The sequence below is a fragment of the Fistularia commersonii genome, chromosome 14 (genome assembly GCF_037954325.1).
Source record: "Fistularia commersonii isolate RoL2024-O1a breed Wild chromosome 14, RoL_Fcom_v1.0, whole genome shotgun sequence".
In the NCBI taxonomy this organism is placed as follows: domain Eukaryota; kingdom Metazoa; phylum Chordata; class Actinopteri; order Syngnathiformes; family Fistulariidae; genus Fistularia; species Fistularia commersonii.
Window position 1 is genome coordinate 18,118,701 of NC_141297.1, and position 18,085 is coordinate 18,136,785.

General features: G+C 46.0%; 1 long non-coding RNA gene across 1 annotated transcript in view; it reads left to right on the forward strand.

Annotated features, from left to right (window-relative positions):
- The first annotated feature begins 47 nt into the window (after nt 1-47).
- LOC147227441 (uncharacterized) overlaps nt 48-18,085 on the forward strand; it is a 32,832-nt gene continuing 14,794 nt past the window's right edge. The window contains exons 1-2 of the long non-coding RNA XR_015107154.1: nt 48-466; nt 2,579-2,709. This is a non-coding gene — a long non-coding RNA (uncharacterized LOC147227441). The remainder of the gene's footprint in view (nt 467-2,578; nt 2,710-18,085) is intronic.

Consider the following 18,085-nt stretch of genomic DNA (forward strand, 5'->3'; position numbering starts at 1 on the left):
GCGCTGATTGGTGGACAAATAAAACAGCTTGCGGGGATTCCGCGGATCATAATGAGCGTGATATGGTTGTTTTTATCATGCAACGGGACACCGACGGTCGGCATGGCACTTTTATAGTTGTTGAATGCTTTTCCCGCCGATAGATGGACACGGAGATAGGGTTTACGTTACAGTGGATAGGTCCATCGCCGCGTGGTGAGCACGAGGGAAGAACCGCACGTGTACAGAGGCATGGGTGCCCCGCCCCTCAACACTGCGTCTCTCCCAAATTCACCAAAGCCCCACCCGTTCATCAGCTAGCCTTGGCGATTCGCTTGTGGTCAACTGTCAGCAACCTTTCTCCACCAAAAATGGCTAAACGAAAGGTGAACTTTGAAAACAGGAGGTTTCAAGATAGGCGGGAGGCAGAGTACATTGTAGTGTGTGGCTGGGAGACTGGCTGGCGGAACCCCAGACTTTTTAGCGCGTGAGTATGACTGTTGGGAGCTTCTCGTGGTTCTGTGTTACAGAACCCCATTGTTAAATGGCTGTAAAATGTTGTGCTTGATGTGTGACAGTAACTTGCACCGTCAGTTATCGTAACATGGGGGTTCACCCTTAGTCTAACTAAGGGGTGGGCAATCATTTTGTCTGGCGGGCCACATTTCTTATTCCAATTTTATGTGGGGGCCAATTAGGTATCATGTAAATTGAACAAAATGAAAATTGCAATTTAATTTTTTTTTTTTCACATTTTATTTAAACTTTTAAATAATTCAGCATTATTTTGTGTGTAACCATCCATATAGAATTTAAAAAACGGGAAAAAAAAGAGTTTTCTAAATTCAATATTGATTGACAATACGTAAAATGTTACACATAGGAGGCAGAAACTAGTGTGTCACGTGATTTATTCCTGGAATACACAAGTCAATATGTTTTAGTCAGAGTGGCGAGTGACTGCTGGAAGCCTGACGCCGACAACCGCCGTTTGTGCGCGAGGCTTGAGCAGTTAACCACCCGCTGTTGTGTCACTACCGCCACCCCCGGTCAAAGTAAGAACTACAACAGCGTCAATTCAAACATTTCCAGCATAGAGTGGGTGAGTGCCATCTGAAATCAAAACAACAACAATATACACATAAAACAAAAATGTCGGGGTGTGTCTCCACATCCAACAATACCAATCCAATTATCAAAATAGTCCTGGGTGCCACAAAAATATTCAAAGAAAGTAGTTTGGCAGGCCGGATAAAAAAGCAAAGTGGGCCGGATGAGGCCCGTGGGCTGTAAAATGTCCAGGTCTGGTCTAACTGTTAGCACTGAGATAGACCCCCCCCACCCCCTCTTGGGTTTCCCCTGTGAATTGACTGTTGAATTAAAATCATCTTCTAAAGAGCACAATCCTGAGAGCAAGTTATCCTTTACTCAATTGTCACTTTGCTAAAGCCCAGCTTGCCACAATATGTATGCGGATATAAATAGCAAAGCTGTTTGTCTTGTGTGGAGACAGTGTGGCTGTAATGAAAGAATACAACATCATGCGGCACCATGAATCGAAGCACTACGACAGGTAGAAGCATCTGGTCATAAAACAGAGGCGCCAGACGGTAGAAGAACTGAAGTCTGGTGAAACAGTGGACCATGTTCAAAAAAGCCAGGTCACAAATTGATGCTGCTGTAAAGGACAGTTTTATTGTAGCAGAAGAGATCACAAAATCCGCCCAGCCCTTTAATGTGGGAGAATTTCTCAAAAACGGCATAATGAAAGATTGCGTGCCCCAATAAAAGACAAGTGTAACCCTTATGAATATAGGGCTACTAAAATGTAGTCTTCCTCTTCTTCGCCTTTTGGCTTTTCCCTTCAGGGGTCGCCACAGTGAATCAACTGTCTCCATCTAAACCTATTCTCTGTATCCTCTCTTACACCAACTACTTTCATATCCTCTCTCGCTACGTCTATAAATCTTCTCTTTGGTCTTCCTCGAGACCTCCTGCCTAGCAGCTCCAATTCCAGCATCCGTCTACCAATATACTCACTATCCCTGCTTCTTTATAAATGACCAAACCACCCCAGTCTCAGTTCTCTGATCTTTTCTCCAAACATATAACATGTGCCGTCCCTCTGATAGACTCATTCCTGATTTTATCCATCCTGATCACTCCCAAAGAGAACCTCATCATCTTCATCTCTGCGACCCTTGGCTCTGCCTCCTGTCTTTTTGTCAATGGAACTGTTTGTTGGCCAAACAGCGTCGCTGGTCTCACCACTGTCTTGTACACATTTCCTTTCATTCTGGCTGATAGTCTTCTATCACATAGTAACCCTGACACTTTTCTCCTCCCATTCCAGCCTGCTTGAACCCATCTCTTCACCTCTTTTCCACCCTCTCCGTTGCTCTGGACTGTTGACCCGAAGTACCTGAAATCCTCCAACTTCCTGATCTCCACTCCCTGTAGCCTCACCGTTCCACCCGAGTTCCTCTCATTCACACACATATATCCTGTCTTGCTGCGACTAACTTTCATTCCTCTCCTTTCCAGCGTATTCCTCCATCTCTCTAAATTTTCCTCAACCTGTTCTCTGCTCTCACTACAGATCACAATGTCATGTGCAAACATCATGGTCCATGGGGATTCCTGTCTAACCTCATCTGTCAGCCTATCCATCACCATTGCGAACAGGAAGGGACTCAGAGCTGATCTCTGATAGAGAAGTTCAAGGAGGAGGTGAGACTCCGTTACCCCCACAGCACACCGTACCAGTGTCTCACAGCTAGCATACATGTCCTGCACCAGTCTAACATACTTCTCTGCCACTACAGATTTCCTCATACCACACCAGAGTTCCTCTCTTGGCACCCTGTCATATGCTTCTACTAGGTCTACAAAAACACAATGCAGCTCCTTCTGGCCTTCTTTGTACTTCTTTGTACCATTCTTAAAGCAAATACTGCATCTGTAGCACTCTTTCTGGGCATGAAGCCATACTGCTGTTCACAAATGGTGACTTTTGCTCTCAGTCCAGTTTCCACTACTCTTTCCCATAACTTCATTGAATGGCTCATCAACCAATGTATGGCATCTTCTCACTCTAAGATTCTGTTGAAGAATAGTGAGAAACTCCATCGCTGCCTTTCCTAGACACTTCGACACCTCCACAGGTATATCATTAGGACCAAGTGCCTTTCCACCCTTCATCATCTTCTATGCCTTCCTCACTTCACTTCTACTAATCTCTACTACTTTGTTGTCTACAATAGTCACCTCTTCTACCCTTGCCTCTCTTTCATTTTCCACATTCATCCACTCTTCAAAGTACTCTTTCCATCTACCCATCACTCTTCCAGCATTTGTCAATACATTTTCCTCTCCATCCTTAATCACTCGGATCTGTTATACATCCTTTCCATCTTTGTCTCTCTGTTTCGCTAACCTATATAGATCATTTTATCCCTCAGTACTGTCCAACCGAACATACAGGTCATTGTACACCCTTTGTTTTGCCTTTGCTTGACTTTACGTTGTATCCCCCTGAACTCTTTGCTGTTCTCTTCAGTCCTCTCAGTATCCCACTTCTTCTTTGCTAACCACTTTCTCTGTATATACTCCTGCACTTCCTCATTCCACCAACAAATCTACTTTCCTTTCAGATGACACACCGAGTACTCTTCTACCTGTCTCCCCGATAACCCTAGCTGTTGTCCAATCACCTGGAAGCTCTCTCTGACCACCTTTCTCAACTCCTCCCTGAAAACCATACAACACTCCTCCCTTTTCAGCTTCCACCACTTTGTCCTCTGCTTTGCCTTTGTCCTCTTGATATTCCTTGTCACTGGAGTCATCCCAAACCACCATCTTATGCTGTCTGGCTACAGTCTCACCTACAACTATTTTGCAGTCACTAATCTCTTTCAGGTTACCTCATCTATTCAAGATGTAGTCTACCTGCGTGCTCCTACCTCCGCTCTTATAAATATCCCTATGTTCCTATATTTTCTGGAAAAAAGTGTTCGATACAGGCATTTCAATCCTTTTTGCAAAATCTACCACCGTCTGTCCCTCTGCATTCCTATCCTGTTTACCGAACCTGTCCATCACCTCTCCATCCCCTCAATTGCCTGCACCAACATGCCAATTGAAGTCTGCTCCAATTACCTCTCTCATCTTTGGGGATATTCTGCATCACTTCAACTAACTCATTCCAGAACTTCTCCTTCTCCTCTAACTCACATCCCACCCGCGGGGCATAGCCTCTAATAAGATTGAGCATGATACCTTCAATTTCTAATTTCAGATTCATAAGTCTATCTGACAATCTTTTTCACCTCAAGAACGTTCCTAACAAACTCCTCCTTACAGATAACTCCTACTCCATTGCTCTTCTTGTCAGTGCCATGATAGTCCAACTTAAAGATGAGATGAGAACAACTTTATTTATCCCGAAGGAAATTGTTGTGCTAGAGTTTCAAGTAAAAACATACCGGTAATAGATATTAGTAGAAAGGAGGAAGAATAAGAAATACAATGAAATATAAATTGTCCTAACTGTTAACTGTAACTACAAAGATTTGAAGATTCCCTGCGGCTGAGGGAAGAGGACTTAAAAAGTCTGATAGTCTCAGGTAGGAAAGACCTCCTGTGGCGTTCAGTGGAGCTCCTTGGTGGTATCAGTCTACGACTGAAAGAGCGCTGACAGGACATCAGTGTGGCATTCAGGGGGTGATGGATGTTGTCCATGATGCTGAGGAGCTTCCTCATCATCCTCCTCTCTGAAACCTGCACAACAGACTCCAGCTCTACTCCCAGGACAGACCCAGCTCTCCTGATGAGCTTGTTGAGTCTGTTGGTGTCAGCTGTCTTGAGCCTGTTGCCCCAGCATACAACAGTGTGGAAGATGGGGCTGGACACCACCGAGTGGTAAAACATCTGCAGCATGGTCCTGCAGACGTTGACAGATCTGAGCCTCCTGAGGAAGAGCAGAGGGCTCCGACCCTTCTTGATGATGGCATTGGTGTTCAAGGTCCAGTCCAGTTTATTGTCCAAGTGGACACCCAGGTATTTATAGGTGTCCACAATGTCCACTTCAGTACCCCTGATGGTGACCGGATTCAGGTGGGTCCTTTGTTTCCTGAAATCCATCACCAGCTCCTTTGTCTTAGACACATTGAGCTGCAGGTGGTTCAGTCCACACCACTCCACAAACCTGTCCACCACGCTCCTGTACTCCTCCTCCTGGCCTCCGTTGATGCAGCCCACGATGGCAGAGTCATCTGAGAATTTCTGCGGGTGGCAGGACTGCGAGGAGAACCCGAAGTCTGAGATGTAGAGGGTGAACACGAAGGGAGACAGGACCGTCCCCTGTGGCACCCCCGTGCTGCTCACAATGGTGTCCAACGTGATGTTCCCCAGCCTCACGTTCTGCGGCCGACCTGTGAGGTAGTTGTTGATCCAAGCCGCGAGTGGAGCATCCACCTGCATGTCCAGAAGCTTCCTGTTCAGCAGGGCAGGTCGAATGGTGTTGAAAGCACTGGAGAAGTCAAAGAACATGACTCTCACAATGCTTTCTGCCTCCTCAAGGTGGGTGTATACTCTGTGCAGCAGGAAGATGATGGTGTCTTCCACACCAATCCGGGGCTGGTAAGCGAACTGCAGGGGGTCCAGCGAAGGTCCGACAACATTACAAAGTTGCCTTAGGACGAGCCGAACCAGCGACTTCATGACGTGTGATGTCAGGGCCACTGGTCTGTAGTCGCTGTGTGTGCTGGGATGCTTCTTCTTGGGCACTGGGAGCAGATATGACCGGTCAGGGACAACCATCTGGATCAGGCTCAGGTTAAAGAGGTATGTGAAGATCCCACACAGCTGAGAGGCATATCCTTTCAGCACTCAGGGGCTAAGTCCGTCAGGGCCGGCGGCTTTCCTGGGATGAAGGCGACTGAACTCTCTCCTCACCTCCTCAGCGGTGAAGGCAACAGGAGGGGGTGGAGAGAGTCCCAGTGGGGGGCAGGAGGGCTGAGGTGTTAACGAGATATCGTATACGGAAGCAGAAGACGTGCGTGGGGGAGGGGTAAAAGTCTTAGAGGTGAGGGGTGAGGGCACAGGGGGAGGAAAGTCCTGAGCGGAGCTGGGGGGAGGGTGGGCAGAGGCTACTTCATCAAATCTGTTGAAAAATAGGTTTAGTTCGTTGGCCTCATGCAGGTCTCCAACCATCATCTGACTTCCTTGTTTTCCATGGCCAGTGATGGTTTTTAACCCACTCCACACCTCCCTTATGCTGTTCTGCTGGAGTTTGCTCTCCAGCTTTCTCCTATAACTGTCCTTGCCCTCTGCGATCTTCTCCCTCAGCTCAGTCTGCACCTTCTTCAGCTCCTCTTTGTCTCTGCTCCTGAATGTCGCCTTCTTCCTGTTCAGCGTGGCCTTAATGTCCTTAGTCACCCAGGGTTTGTTATTTGTGAAACAACGCACTGTCTTGGGGGGGATGATGTTGTCCGTGCAGAAGTTCACATAGTCCGTAATGCAGGCAGAGAGTCTTTCAATGTCCTCTCCCTGATCTTCGCAGAGCACATCCCAGTCAGTCGTCTCAAAGCATCCCAGAGAGACAGTTCTGCCTCCTGAGACCAACTTCAGACAGTTCTGGTGATCACAGGTTGCCGCTGGACTTCAGGCACATAGGGAGGCTTTAGATGGACCAGGTTGTGGTCTGCCCTGCCCAGAGCAGGGAAAGCTGTGCAGCTGTATGCATCCTTGGCATTTGCATACAGAAGGTCCAGGGTTTTCTTGTCTCTGCCCACTTTCAAACAGTTTGTGGACTGCAAGACCAGAGAAGATGACAATGTGGCGTGGTTGAAATCCCCAGATGTGGCTATGAAGGCACTGGGGTGCTGAGTCTGGAGTCCTGCGACGCTTGAGCTAATGACGTCATTAGCCAGCAGTGCAACGGCAGATGGTGGGATATTAACCGTTAAGATGATGGCGTGGGAAAACTCTCTGGGCAGATAGTACGGCCGGAGACTCACAGCCAACAGTTCGATGTCTGGGCTGCACACACGCTCCTTTACCGTGATGTGTTCGGGGTTGCACCATTTGTTGTTTACAAACACAGCGACACCCCCTCCCGTCTTCTTGCCGCTTAAAGCCTGATCCTAAGCTTCTAGCCTTACTTCCTCTCCACCTGGTCTCCTGGACACACAGTATATCTGCTTTCCTTCTCTGCATCATGCCGACCATCTCTCTACCTTTTCCTGTCATAGTCCCTATATTCAAAGGCCCTACTCTCATTCCCAGACTCTTGCCTTTCCTCTTCTCCCTCTGCTTCTGAACTGGCCTTCTTGCTCTCCTTCTTTGACCTACAGTTGCCCACTTCCCAATGGTTCCCTGTAGGAACCCTTGGCGGTCGTTGTTAACTCGGGCCTCGACCGATCTGGTATGATGCCATGATGGTTATCATGTTTGGTTTTAACAAAAGTTTTACGCCAGATGCCCTTCCTGACACAACCCGCTGGATTTATTCAGGCTTGGGACCGGCTCAGGGCCCATGCCCCCTCGAGGCTGGCTCGGGGAGACACCAGCCCGTGCTACCCTGAGGCTGCGTTGGCAACTAAATATAGGAATTATATTACTATGCACTACGCTGCTCGGAGAATAGAGATAAACTAGGTTCTTCTTCAATTTTTTTTTTTCTTTCAGCCCCCGCTTTGAATGTGAGTTAATGAGCTCCCTGCTCTTGAATTAAAAAAAGATAAAGAATACTTTAAACGGATTATTTTCCATCCCCTTAGTTTTTTAAGTTACCTTTATACCCGAAATGAAGGTTGATGCAAGAAAGCAAGACTGTGACATCGAGTTTTATCGTATTGATAACTCAAGTGAGTTGAACACATTCTTGTCCTCTGCTAAATCAGCCCTTGCTAGCCAAGCAGGGATATTAACATTTAGTTTACTGACAAGAAGGATTCCTATAAAACCAGTCTGAGTATATGTTGAGAATTGTGTTATGAGTTGTCACAGTTACAAAAGTTCATTCTATTGTGTGATGCATGCAACATATTTAATTTACACTGAGGAGTCAGTTTATAAGTAATGCAAATGCTTATACATAACATTATGGGTTGATGTGATGCGTACTTCATCTCATTGTTAAAAAAGGGATGTATCCTTCGTTATTGGTTACACAAATTAGTCTGCACTCTGTATAGATTGGTTTTATTGTGAGCGACAGATTCTGATCCAAGATTGCGAACCCAGCCCAGTGAAGACTGAGGATGGTCAAGAAAGCAGTGGCCAACTGTGTGACTTCCTCAGAGGAACCTGATATTGGATCACTTCAGCAACAGATAAGAAACCAAATAAGAATACTTCCACTGACTCAACTCATTTGATAATACACATTTTTTGGGGGATACTGTTTGGAATTTATTTTAGACTAAGGACTGAATTATTTTTGTTCTTGCTTTGAACAGTTCTTCCTTTTCTTCTTTTTCCTGTTTTATTCAGTCAATAAATTTGTTAACTGTTCAGCTCATTTTTACCGGTCTCTGTTACTTTTGTGAGACACCTAAGCCATACCTCTCTCCGGAGCCTAGGTAGATGTTTAGTGCTTACAGGTCCAAGTCCACAAGTGCTATACAGGCATTTTCAAATGTGAGCCAGAGCAGACACACTGTTGCTGTTCATGTACATGAGCTTGCCACCAATCTACAACGTTAGGAAAAGGGAAAATATTTCATTGCATACTCCATTGCTGTAGATGAGAGCAGCAACACTTCTGATAGTGCGCAGCTGTCGATTTGTATCCACGGAGTGGACTCAGATCTGTGCGGAACAGAGAAACTTTCGGGGTTAAGATCAATATACATGGCACAATTATAGGAAAGGATATCTTTGAAGCGGTATGTGGATGAGCAAATCAAATTGCCCTGCCTTGGGATAAACTTGTGGTGCTGACAACAGATGGAGCACCTGCGATGTGCGGTGAAGCATGGGCTGGTGGGCAGGATCCAGGAGAAAATGCACAGGTGATTTCATTCACCTGGAATCGTTGTGTGGCAAAGCCTTGAAAATGGAACATGTCATGATGACCATACAGTGATATGCAGTCAGGCCGGGCCTCACCTGGCATCATGGAAAGAAAAAAGTAAAATGAAAAAATAATTTGAATGGTTCTATTTATTCAGTGATTTGTACTATAAAGTTATTTTCCACCTAACTTCACCATTTTTAGTTTTTTTTTTTTTTCCAAAATCACTGAAAAAAATTACATTTAGCGTGTGGTGACACGGCAGCCAGCAGAGCCCACTATGGATTCCGCAATAACTGCACTGCCATGCTATGCAGCTGAGACCGTATTGCTGTCTCTGTTGATGTCACTATTAAGATTTTCAAACGCTTCAAGCACTAATATATGAACTAAATTTCCATACTATAGCTGATGTGTATAATTTTTTTTGTCAACAACCGTAACGTGTTTCTCGTGCCGAGAGATTGTAAAGAGGCAGCGAAGACACACTAAGTGAGGCTCGCAGTGATGGGGCCTCATGGTAGGGGGCACTGTTGATTCCAGGGATCCTTTTTACTACTCGGCTAAAGAATAATAGAATTTGCAATAGCAAGCTATTGTAAACAGTTAGCAAGTCAAGTGCAGCCATCCAGTCATTTTTTCCTCTTGCTTGGCTTTATTTCCAAAATGGAGGATTACATAGCTGAACCGAAAGAATTTTCTAAACCAGACTTTCAGTTGAAGCAGGAGATATCAATTAAGGGAAGACTGATGCCGGTGCTAACGGATTTGCTTCAGACTACTAGACAGAAGACTTGGTCTTTTCAAACGGAGTGGTACACAGGAAAAGGCTGGCTGTGTGGATGTCCAGTAAGAAAGCGCCTTTTTTGCTTTTCTTGCACTTTTTTCAACACCTGACAATGTCTGGAGTCAAATGGGATATTGTGACCCGAAGAATCCGCAAAGAAGCCAAATCAAACATGAGCAGTAGGCCAACCACATTCAAAGTCAAATCGCACTAAAAACATTCGGGATGTCCAGGATAGATTTGGCTTTGAATGAACAGCAAAAACTCAACATCAGCATCCACAATGCTAAGGCAAAGGAAAACCGCTTGGCGCCACATGGACTTCATTTATAAGTAAAGGTAAGAGATAATAACGTTTTTTTTAATGTGCTTTTTTCTATGCTAAAGTTTGTATACGTAAAGAATGCTGATATGATATTTTAAACAAAAGACGTTAACTGCTATCAATAAAATGGTGAATAAGCTAATCCGTAGGGTTCATATGTTTGTAAATCTGACCGATGACATCAGTGCCTTACCAGCCGTGAACCTCACTGCATGTCACTGTGACCATAACATGTGCAATCAGCTCCATAAGAGCCAAAGGTTTAAATCACCACTAGTTTAAGACTTTTCTGGAGGAGTTGGGTTCAGAATATGGTGAGTTCCTTAATCACACAGAAGTATGATGGCTAAGCCGAGGAAAAGTGCTGAAAAGATGTTTCAAGTTGCTTGAGGAGATCTGTCAGTTCATGGTTAGTAAAGGGAAGGGACAGAGCTCAGTGATAAAAAAGATGCTATGTGAATTGGAGTTTCTGTGTGATATCATGAACCAGCTCAAGGCGCTCAACCTGCAGCTCAGGGGTGGGGCCATGTGGTCACAGACACGTATGAATGAATGAATTAATGAATTTTATTTAAGGACAGACAGTACAGTGCCATTAAACATTTCAGCATAAAATGCGATATGAGAAGATGGATGTACCAGACAGGCTTAGCAGAGTTGCTATATTGCACCCGTCTGTCCATGGGTGGAGTAAATGTACTCCAGTGGGGAATAAAAACAATTAGTAAGTAGCTAAAACAGGTTGAAGACAGGTTAAAACCAGAAAACAAGTTAAAACATGTTAAAACCAGTTAAAACCGCTTGCTTGTGGTTAGGGCCGTGATAAGAGGTTCATATCATTCTTTTTTTTTTTTTTTTTTTATGTGCAAAAGCAAGGCGGAAGCATCAAGGAGGCTGGCGGAGCAGGTCGCTAGACAGTTTGGCTCGAGACGGAGACGGTTCTGGCTTAGTGTTGGCATATTTGTTTTCTTAGCAGGAGCTGTTTGGTGGCTTCAATGAAGCTCCGAAGACTCAAAGTTTTAACTCCTAGGGGCAGATTGTTCCAGAGTTTTGGGCCGACGAAAGAGAGCGAGTTCTGACCGAAAGATGTTTTTTTGTTTGGAATGGAGCAGTTTCCCTGGGTGCCACTTCTTAGGTTGTTGTGGGATTTGTCGAAGAATTTGTCTAGGGGGCCGGGGGCTGCACCGCTTAGTATTTTGTGGACTAGGGTGAGGTTTTGTGGACTAGGGTGAGGTTCGAAGATGTGTGGGAGGGCAAGAAGATTATGTTTTTCGAGGATTCTACAGTGGTGATGTGTGAGATTTTTTTTATCTAGAATTTTTAGTGCTCTTTTGTGCACAGCTGTAATTTTGAAAATCGCATTACTAGTGGCGAAACCCCAGGTAGTGCTGCAGTATGTTATTCGGGAGATGATGAGGGCGTTATAGAATGTTTTGGCGGCCTCTAGGGAGAGAGAGTCTCTTATCTGTTTGAAGGTGTATACTGTCCTTTTCAGTTTGTGGGACAGGGCGTTGGCTTGTTTTTCGAAGTTTAGGTGGTTGTCAATGATAATGCCTAGGTATTTTGTTTCGGTGACGTTTTGGATTGGCTCATTATTAACCGTAAGAGTGAGATTGTGGTTGGGTGGTAGTGCTCTGATTGAGAACAAGACCGCCATTGTTTTTTTGACGTTGAGCGCTAAATGGTTGGTTTCTAACCAACCCGCGATTCTACTTAGAGCGCTGTTTAGGGTAGTGTTGATTTCGCTTATGCTTTTCGCATGAGCCAGGTTATGAATACATACATTTGTGTCATGATATTTGGGCAGATGCTTGGGAGGTCGTTGATGTACATACTAAATAGGAGCGGAGCTAATGTCGAACCTTGTGGCACTCCCATGGTGCATTTTCCAAATGTGGATTTGCTTCCGTTGATATTTACGGTTTGGGTTTGGTTGTTTAGGTAGGAGGCGAGCCAGTCGCGTGTGTTATTAGATAGGTTGAAGAGTTTCAATTTTTCAATGAGAGTTTTATGATTGACGGTATCAAAAGCTTTTCTGAGATCCAGAAAGATGGTGCCTACCTTAAAGCCGTTGTCTAGATGTTTTTTGATAAGTTCTATTAGATGGCAGCATGCAGTTTCGGTGGAGTATTTGGGTCTAAATCCGAATTGCATGGGGTGAAGTAGTTGGTTGGCCTCTAGATGGTTTGTTAGTTGCTTCGCTACTGTTTTTTCTATTACTTTGGAAAAAACCGGTAGGATGCTAATTGGTCTGTAGTTATTTACGTCTTGAGCGTTTCCCGCTTTATGAATCGGCGTGACCACAGATTTTTTCAGCGCCTCAGGGAAGGTGTTGTTGACAAAGGAGTTGTTGATCAGTGACGTTAGGGGGAGCACAAGTGCTAATTTGTTACGTTTGACCGTGCCGGCATCGATGTTATATAAGTCCTTGGCTCTGGAGTTCGAGAGCGATGTGATGTAGTTTAGGGTCTCTAACTGTGTTATTGGTAAGAGCTCAAGGGGTGGTGTTTGGAAAAGGGGGGCTGAGACAGAGATAACACTGTCCGCCATTGGACAGATGTTGAGGAAGTGTTTGTTAAAAGCTTCGGCAACTGTGATGCTGTCTGTGATGAGTTCGCCTTCCATATTCAACTGTAGATTTTTTGGGCTTTTAGCTGGTTTGCCCGATAGTTTGTCAATCTGTTGCCAAAGTAATTTACTATTTCCTTTGGCTGCGTGAATTAGCATTAGGAAATAGTTTGCTTTGGCCAGTCTGAAGGCAGCGATCGTTTTATTTCTGAGTGATTTGAAAAGGAGGTGGTCAGATTGTCTTTTCGTTTTGATATATCGTTTTAGTGCCAGGTCGCGTTTTTTCATGATTACCTTTAAGTTGTCGCTGAACCATGGCAATTTTTTCTGCTTCTTGCAGGCTTTCGGGAGTACGGAGTGTTTATTAATTTTATCAGTTGTGTTAGCGATGATTGCTTCACAGAGTGCATCACAGTTCGTTTCCATTATCATCTCAGCCCATGGAATTCCTTTAATATCGTTGTCTAGTTGTGGAAAATTTTTGGGGGGGACGAAAGGGGTTTTTCTGAGAGACTGAGGGATATTTCTGGAGTTGTTGATTTTCCTGATTAAGAGGATGAGATTGTGATCTGATAGGCCCGTCAATAAATTGTAGGTTTTGGTGATTCGTTCGGGCTTATTTGTGAATATTAGGTCAATTGTAGAGTTGGAGAATTTGGAGATTCTGGTTGGGGAGTTAATGAGTTGGGTGAGGCCTGACTTTGAGCAGGTCTGTTTGAGCTTTGAACTGGTCTGTTTACTTTGCCAGTTAATATTGAAATCGCCAATTATGATTAATTCTTTGTCTCCCAGAGTTTTAATTATGTGGTTCAGTTGGGTGAAGTCATTGTCATTTTCTTTGGGTGGTTTGTATATGACAACGATATTCAAGGACATCTTGTTTGCAAAAACAATTTTTATACCTAAACATTCCACACATCCATCTGGGAGTGTGATCTCTTCACATTGAAATGTGTCTTTGATATAAAACACTATTCCACCACCTCTCTTGGGGCGGTCTTTTCTAAAGATTTTAAAACCAGGAAAAGTGACAAGGTTACTCTCAATTGAAGCAGATAACCAGCTTTCAGAAAGGGCTAGAAAGTCTAAATTTGTGTTTGATAGCAAGATTTCAAGTTGTGCTTTCTTTGGTAACATGCTGCGTATGTTAAGATGACCACCAATTAAACCTTTGTGTTTGAAGTAAGTTAGTTAGTCCTCTTGCAGGAAATGCGTAGAGCCAACTGTGGCTACCAGGTTTCTCCATTGGGGTCTGTCGTTGGCAAGTTGCCGTGCCTGTGCCAGGCTCACACCGCAGGCCCTGAGGTCTTGGGCCACAACATCAAGCCAGCGGGTGCGGGGGGCACCTCTGGGTCTTCTCCATCCGGCTAGCTGGGGATTAAAGGCCAAGATGGAGCTTGTGGGGTGTTCGGCAGGCAAGCGGATGATGTGGCCATACCAACGAACTCGCCGCATTGCTGCGAGGCGAGGCGAGATGCTGGGGGCTGCTGGGTTCGATCCCTTAGGGTCTTGTTGGTGACAAGCTGGGTCCAGCTGATGCCTTCTAATGTCCTCAGGGCCCTGGAGTCAAATCCATCAAGCCTGGCTGAAGTTGGGATTCCATATTATATTGGCGTGGTTAACCGTTTGGAATATTTTATAAGTGTTTTGAAAATGACAGACTGCCGGGTGCAACCCAGGACTCATCAGAACCTTGGTTCTGGTGGCGCCTGGGCATCGCTGATCGCGTCATTGTTTGAGATATTGGAGAATATTCTCCCTGATGATCTCGGCACCGCGGTAATTGATTCGCTCCCCGTATGCAAAAAGTTCTGGGCGTTTCCAGAACGAGTCGAAATTGTGTATGTATCCGTGACCAGATCGTGACGCATCGATTGATGTGTTCCATATAAACGACTGAATTTTTCGGAACCGTCCCGAGGTGCCGGGAAGGTTCCGGAAAGGATACAATGGCAGTTGAATTCGTTATTAATTTGGCGCGTGAGACTTTTTAATTCGGTCATCAATGCCCAATTTTGTCTGCGCCTGGCGTCATTGTTCCCGGTGTGAATGATAACGGTTCGTATTTTGGGGTGTTCCGTGAGAATCAGAGGGACGTGCCGTTTAATATCTGCGATGTTTGCATCGGCAAAAGAGTAAGTTATAGTTTCGGGTAGTGAAATCGAACTTACATTTTGGTCACCGATTAGCAGTCTTTTAGGAACCGTTTTATGAGGTGGGAACTGTTTTGGGGTGTTAGTGGTGGTCTTGTGACTGTCGACGTCTCGTCTCGGCGTGCGGCTCCGAACAGCGTTTTTGAGGAGTTGAAGTCTTTTGTTGGTGGAATTGCGACGAGAAGGGAGCGTACCTTCCGGCGCTGGGAGTGGTGGGAAAGCCAATTCACTGTTCAGTCTCAGCGGGGTGCTGGCTTTCCTCTCCCGCGTGGGGTATGGATCTCTGACTGGGTCCCAAGGAAGTGTGTCTTCCAAATCCTCTCTACTACCGAAAGAGGTGGCTTTGAGTGGGCTGAAGACCACTGTGTCGTCTTGGGTTGTTCTTGATGTGCATTTCGCTTCCGAGCCAGTGGAGAGTGATATCTCTATATCGCGCAAAAAGTCTTCTCCTTCTTTAATCGCCCGGAGGGTGTCAATTCTCTTTTCCAGAACCGCGATACGCTTGAGCAATTTCGCACAATTCTGACAGGCGCTGTCGTCCGGGTGGCATTGGTTTGCGAGCAGGGGGTGGGGCATGGTGCTGGCGGGGGAGCCAGCGGAGCCACTGACAGCGGTGAAAGTTCGCTCTAGGCTCTAGGTTCGCTCTAATCTTGCATCGATCCCGAAAACACCACAAATCCTACAATATACATCGGTTTCGTGCAAAAATCCACAAAGTGGGGCGCTGCCAGGTTATGTTGAAAGACGTTACAGCCACCTTTGCAGCGGCCAGGGAAACTAGCATGACAGAGGGACCGGCTCGCAGCAATCCGGAACGTTAAAGCAGTCCGAACACAGGTCGCAAGCGTGAAATAAAAACAAACTCAAATGATGTCTACAAACCTTCCTGAAATCTTTCGAGGGTCAGAATATGCGTTGCGCCTCCTGCAGTAATTGATTGCCCCCTCTTTGTTCCGATCTATCAATTTAACGTTGTTTCATAAAAAAATCCTCTGGATCGATTTTCCTCTAGCATTAGCCACCTAAGGCTACACAAAGCTGTCACGCGGCCGTGTACGGTGGGCTGCTACCCGGCAAGCTTAATCGGCTGTTATACAGCGGGATAGCTGGGGAGCCGGTTGTCTCTGACGGCCGTATACAACAGGCATATACAAAGGCACAAAAAAGTCGATCAAACTCGCACAAACCGACCGTCTGCAGCGTCTTAATGCGCCGCCATTTTGGAAAAAAATGGTATGCTGCAGTGATGGCTTTTAAAACCAAGCCGCGCTTGTAGGAGACCCAGATGCTACAAGGAAACATGAGCCATTTTCCATCATGCCAAACTATGAAAGAGTAAGTCTTTTGCTTGCTAACAAACTCTGCATACTTAGATCCGACTTAAAAAGCCAATTTGCAGATTTTGACGCACAAAAAAACAGACTTGAACTGCTTAGTAATCCATTCACTGCAGATGTGGAAAGGGGTCTGACCAAACTCTGAATGGAGCTGAACTCCAGAGTGGAGACAGGCTCAAAGCAAAGTATGACTCAGTGGGCGCTGCACAGTTTCCACGTTTCCTTCCCGACACAATGTCCGGGTTGCGTACTGCAGCCGCTCAAATGCTCTCTATGTTTGGCAGCATATATCGGTGTGAACAACCTTTTTTCTGTGATGAAGATAATTAAAACATCACTCAGGAGTCATCTTACTGATTCACTCGATATTGAGGATTTCCTCAGCTCAGAGCCCAACCCAAAACTTTGATGAACTTGCATCCAAGAAGAGGTGCCAAGTATCTGGCTTACACTGAAGTGCATCACAGAACAGCAAACAGGGCTTGAATATATTTTTCCCTTTTGTATTTTTTTCTTGTATCTATGATTTTTCTTTGAGGGAACGGTTTCTTGGTTGTTGCCTAAGGAGAAAAAAGTTTTTACTTGAGATTACTCAGGAAAAGCTGTTTATAGAGCCATAAAAGATAAATGCAACAGACAGGCAAGGGAACCGCTCCATGTGTTGGCAAATGACATTGAGGAGAGCATGTGCCCACATGACTGCTGAGGTCCAGGGTGAGCTGGTCGGCTCTAACAACAGGGCTGGCCCTGTTGTGAGAGCTTCAGGACAGGTGGACCCAGACCAGGAGAAGCCGGCATGGGTGGATGAGTTGTCAGAACTTATTCATGGTGTATCACTGCAACCACCCCACAGCAGTACCTGCCCTCGCCAGGGCACTCCGGTGTGTTTGGTGCGTGGCCAGCCTTGCCATATCTGCGTGCAATGCCTCAAGCGGACAGGCGTGTAGGGAAACACCACAGGCTCTGTGTAACAGGGACAATGTAGACCCAGTTTTTGCCACGTTTTTGCCATGACCCTATCAACCTGGCAGGAGCTCCATGCATAGCCCTTGTAGGCACCGGCTCCCTAGCATCACTGGTAAGGCCTGACGTAGTTCTGGCAGGATATGCAGGTGGAGTCTATGAAAGCTGTGTACAGTGAGTGGCGAACAAGCCCTGATGATTGAAAGATGGGTGGTGACTATTCAAGTGAGGTGGCTGTCTGTGACATTTGGAGTGTGGGTTGCAGCAGTACAGGACCTCTTAATACAGATCGTCCACAGTGTGTTAGACCTGGGGAGGAACCCATTGGTCTTTCCAGGTGGACCCCCAGTGGAAATGGTGTGTCCCTCTCAGGCGCCGAGACCACTCCCGGCAACCTGGCGAGCGGCAGTGGCACATCATGGGTCAGACCCCCCTCCCCCCACACTCCAGGCTCTCGCCTTACCACCTTGCCCCCCACAGCACATACACAGGATGTAAGATGGACAGGCTCGCAGCAGTACGGGAGGTAAGGCAACATTGATGCCGGTGATCCCCCGCCTTCCCCTGGCACACCAGGCAGCTGCTGATAGCGCTATTGAGGAGATATAAGAAGGCCTGCACATTGAGGGATCTGACAGCCCATGGGCCTCAAGCATTGTGATGGTGAACAAAAGGAAGAGTCATAAAATGAGGTTCTGTGTCGACTACAGGCCGCTAAACAGCGTGACAAGGAAAGACTCATACGCACTGCCCTGCATAGCTGAGTCTGGTTCTGGTTCTGGTTCTTCTCATTAGACCCACGCAGTGGGTATTGGCAGGTGCCCTAAAGCCAAAGAAGACTACTTTCTCTACTGGCAAAGGATTATGGCAGTTTCTGGTTCTCTGTTTCGGGCTGTGCAATGCCCCCACCAAGGTCAAATGGCTGATGTGTTTGCTGACATCCCCCGGCAGGAA